A 4713-nucleotide genomic window follows, 5' to 3' on the forward strand; every position below is an offset into this window, starting at 1 on the left:
ACTTCGAATTTGTGCCTCACTAGCATCACGAGAATTATACTCGTGATTTGAGATAGTCCTCCAAAATTGGACATCTAAAGTTATGGTTGTAAAACCCCGAACACATCCAAGCAAGAATGGCACTAAAAATGGGGATTGAGTTTCCACTTCCGTGTATAAACCCATGCGCCATGCGAACTCGCGAAGACTACACTCACGATAACCCCCCCCCCCCCCAACCAGAAAAAAGTGCCCGATTGTAATCAAAATCCATGGTCCTTTCCTCAAAGCTTACAGTAGCAAAAAATTCAACCGATAATTCCCAATAGACAGGCTCTTGAACGGCGAAAAGATTTCTCCAACCATGACATGTAAATGAAAAACCATCTCCTTCATACACCTTTGTCCAATATCGCTCCAATTCCAAAACCATGCCCACACTTCGTAGCCATCTCCAATCCACAATCGGTGCTAGTGCAAACTCGCGGTTATAAAGGCATCCCAACCGGTTTTCGTAAGTTGTCAAGAAAGCTCGAGATAAATTTTGTGGAAAACGATACAACGGGTGAATGCTAGCCACATCAATCAGGTTACTCTCTTGTTGGACTGCCCTTCTAGGAGCCATCTTCCTGAAATCATCAAAAACAAACCAAAACAAAACAAACAAATCACCCAAAATATTTCATTAAAAACAAAACCGAAAAACTGGTCGCCCAGGATTCACGACGTGGAATAGCGTTCCACGTCGTGACACGAGTTCGGGACGTGAAACTGAATCGAATATCATACAGTCATAATTCAGCAAAAATCATACTAAGGGTTTGTTTATCTCACTAATCTAAGGCTATGCATCCATATAATACCAACTGATTCAACCCTAACCACTAAAATGCATAAAATCGTAAATAATAACAACAATTAAGGGATGAAGTACTTACCAAATGAAGTTAAAAGACAAGAAATGCAAGCAATTTTGGAGAAAAAAATGTAGGAAATCGGCTGTGGGGCTGCTTCCGTTCGTGCTCAAGTTAATAAACAAATGGGAAGGTAGGACAAAGTGTTTATGTAACTGGTCCCCCCCCCCCTCCCCCCGACTTTTAAGGGCCATGATGTGAAGGGCTAAATCACGACGTGATTTACTTGCCGAGCTAATTAAACTTATTGGGCTATCATAAAAATTGGGCTCACCCGTAATTTGTTATAAGTCACGACGTGGGACTATGCTTCACGTCGTGATAATAGTCTGACCAAAAAACATATTAATTTAATGAATGATATTTGTTTAATTGTTTATTTTATTTTCTTACCACTTAATTCTAAATTACCCCACATCTAATTTCTCTCATTTAAAAGTTTTTGGATGAAGAATTGATCATTTTCCTAAAAATAATAATTCCTAAAAAGAAAAGAAAAGAAAAGAAAATGCAAACCGAACTCGGGTTGCCTCCCGAGAAGCGCTTCTTTTTGATGGAGTCGTGAGCCGGACTTCGTGCCTCCTACGTTGAGCTACCAGAGGATTCCACCACCTGCACCTTCTGTTCTTTCCATCGCCTCTTGTATGCTTGAACTCGTCTAATGTACAAATTCTTTGAATTTTCTTTATTAGCTTTTACTTCATCTATATCAAGTTTGCGTTTGATCCCTTTAGTCTTTAATTTTTCATCATTCTCATTAAGCTCCATAGGAATCTTTTCTTCCTTCACCACTGGACTCGTCTCCTTGGAAGTAGCCTCGTCTTCATCACTCGACAAATCATTGCTTTCCTCACTCATCAAAGTTGTTGGTTTTGTGTAGGTAATAGCTTCAACAAAGAACGAGACGGATGCTTTGGTTTGGTGCGTTTGACTTGATGAACTGTCTTAATTTCTTCCTCCATGAGCTTTTCTAATTCTTCAAGTTCACTATCCTCATCAATATTGAACACCTCACCGTTAACATCTTCTCCTTGAAACCCATCTTGTACTCCAAAGTCTTCCTTATCATCACCAATCCTCAATGTAAGCTTGGATTCACGAACATCAACTAAAGCGCTAGCAGTATTTAGCAAGGGACGACCAAGATTGATTGGGATATTTACATCCTCCTTCATATCCATAATCACAAAGTCAACTAGGAAAACAAATTTCTTAATTTTAACAAGGATGTCTTCTATGATTCCCCTTGGGTGTGTCACTGAACGATTGTCCATGTGGATGGACATATTTGTAGCCTTCATTTTCTGAATATTCAGCTTTTGATAGAATGAATATGACATCAAATTTATGCTAGCCTCGGAATCGGCTAAAGCATAAGTCTTCAAATTGTTACCAAACTCACATGGAAGAGTGAGGCCTCCAGGATCTCCCATCTTCTTAGGAATCTCTCCCAATACGGCTTTTGAGCTTTGTTCACTAAGAATGACCTTAGAATTCTTCTTCAACTGCTGACGAGTGTCTACAAGATCTGGTAGGAACTTCACGTATTCTGGAATTTTTGAAAGTGAATCGATAAAAGGGATATTAATAGGAATACCCTTTATTTGCTGAATAAACTCCAGATGTTCCCTTTTCAGTGGGATGAGATGTGCTCGATACAGAAACAACAAAGGCGGTCGGTAAGCCGGAATGGATTCTGAATTTTTCTGTTTAGATCGAGGCCACGTCATGAGAGTGAGAGGCTCACGATGTGAGTCTGGTGTTTCAGCAAAAATTTCGTTTTCGACCTTCGACTTCTTTGGCTTTGGTTAAGATGGATTTGGCTCCTCCTCTATTGCTTCTAAGAACTCATAGATGGTCTCTTCTTCAGTATCAATCATCATAACATGAGATTGAGCATTCTTTTTAGGAAATTGTGAGGATAATTTGTTGCTCACCAAATTAGTAAGTTGACCAACTTGGACTTCTACATTATGGATTGATGCTTGATGATTTCTTAATGAGGCTTTCTGGTCAATCATAATTTTGTGTTGTTCTTTCATCATGTTCATATGTTCCTTTAGCACTGCATCAGTATCATCATGCCTTTTCTCGGACACTTCCATAAATCGGGTAAAAATGTTTTCCAAGTCTACTTTCTTCTCGGCTGGTGGTTGCTCTTTTTGATAGAAGCCTCGGCATGTCTGATTATATTTCTCTTCTTTTTGCTTCTTATACTCATCGTAAGGCAGCCACTCTTTCTTTGGTTTCCTCCAGTCTTCATCATACTTGTCCCCACTCGAGTAGCAAACTTGAGCCTTCTTGTTCCCATATTCATCCAAATGGAAATCCTTAGTCAAGTGTGGCCCACTGCATCTTTCACAACCAAATCTTATTGCATGAATTGATTGGTCTATATGGGTCAATCTCCGGTCCATAGTATTGAGCATCACCATCATAGCAGCCATCTCTTCAGAATGTGCACCTCCATTGCCTTTTACTCCATCTTGTCTTGGGTTGTAATACTCAAGAGAGTGTTTTGCGAATTATTCAACTAATTCTTTGACCTCCCTTGGATTTTTCTTTGTCAGTGGCCCTTGCGAATCAAGGAGTTGTCTTGTCATAACATTGACCCCATCATAGAAAATAGACATCTCTTGTTGAACATTTAGATCATGTTGAGGACAATTCCTTAACAACCCTTTGTAGCACTCCTAGGCTTCGTATAGTGACTCCCTTGGTTGTTGCTCAAAGTTGGCTATTGCCTTCTTGAATTTAGCTATCTTGGAAGGTGGGCAAAACTAATCTAGAAATTGCTCACGCATTTGAGCCGAAGTAGTAACTGTACCAAGTGGAAGTGCTTTCAACCAGTCTTTTGCAGCTCCTTTGAAAGTAACTGGTAGCATCCTTAGTAAGATGGTATCTCTATTGACATTCAAGACATTGAAGTAATCAGCAATGTCATTGACCTCGTCTAGATTCTTAAAAGAATCCTCATGATCCATCCCATAAAATGGGATATCCTTAAGTGCGGTAATGATGTGTCCCTTCTGCTCGAACGTAGCAGTGGCAAGAATTTCTGGTTGAACTAGACCTAGACCTACATCATCTTGAATTCACTTCTTATAGCCTCCCATTGACATTTCTTCAATGTTTGCAATCTCGTTTCTTGGCTTGTTCTCGGGTTCACTCGTATATAGTCCAAAATCGGTCTCAGAGTCGTACTCGGATTCGGTTGGGATAAGTATTTGATCTAAGTTTTCAAGCATGCTCTTGTTCTTTGAAGATGAACTTGACTCTTCTGTTTTCTTCCCTGACTTCTTTGAGAACACTAACTTGAATTCTTGTAAAGGTGTCTTCTTTGGTGTTAGATCTTCTTTCACGTACTTATCGTTCTTTTTGTGTAGGGTCGACTCTGGATCTTTAAGTGGTGGCACCAAAGGTGTGTTGGAACCTCTGGTCATGAACTCCGGCAAAATGAACAAAAAATAAAAATGTAAAACTGAACAAAAACTAAAATAAAAGAAAACAAAGAAAACGAGAAGGTACAAAATTCATGTCGTGAGCTTAAGGCTCACATCGTGAATCAGGTACTGGAACAAAAACTAAAGCTGGAAATTTAACTTTTTGCAGGTTTTACCCCACAAAAGGATCGATCAATCTAAAGGAAATAAATAAAAAAAATCAAATAAGTCGTTCCCCAGCAACGGCGCCAAAAACTTGATGCGTGCAATAAGCTACACCTAATTTTATATTTATAACCTAACTAACTTAACTAACTAAATTGCACTTAGGCAGTGTACCTAGTCAAATTATAGAATAGTTGGGTAAGTCGGGTGTC

At 39.3% G+C, this 4713-nt stretch overlaps 1 non-coding gene across 1 annotated transcript; it reads left to right on the forward strand.

The window, feature by feature from the left end:
- The first annotated feature begins 3542 nt into the window (after positions 1 to 3542).
- On the forward strand, positions 3543 to 3649 carry LOC145096381 (small nucleolar RNA R71). The gene has a single exon (XR_013703789.1). It is a non-coding gene; the product is annotated as a small nucleolar RNA R71 (small nucleolar RNA).
- The last annotated feature ends 1064 nt before the right edge of the window (positions 3650 to 4713 follow it).

Source organism: Lactuca serriola, chromosome 3 (assembly GCF_051521515.1).
Source record: "Lactuca serriola cultivar US96UC23 chromosome 3, Lser_US96UC23_V15, whole genome shotgun sequence".
Taxonomy (NCBI): Eukaryota; Viridiplantae; Streptophyta; class Magnoliopsida; order Asterales; family Asteraceae; genus Lactuca; species Lactuca serriola.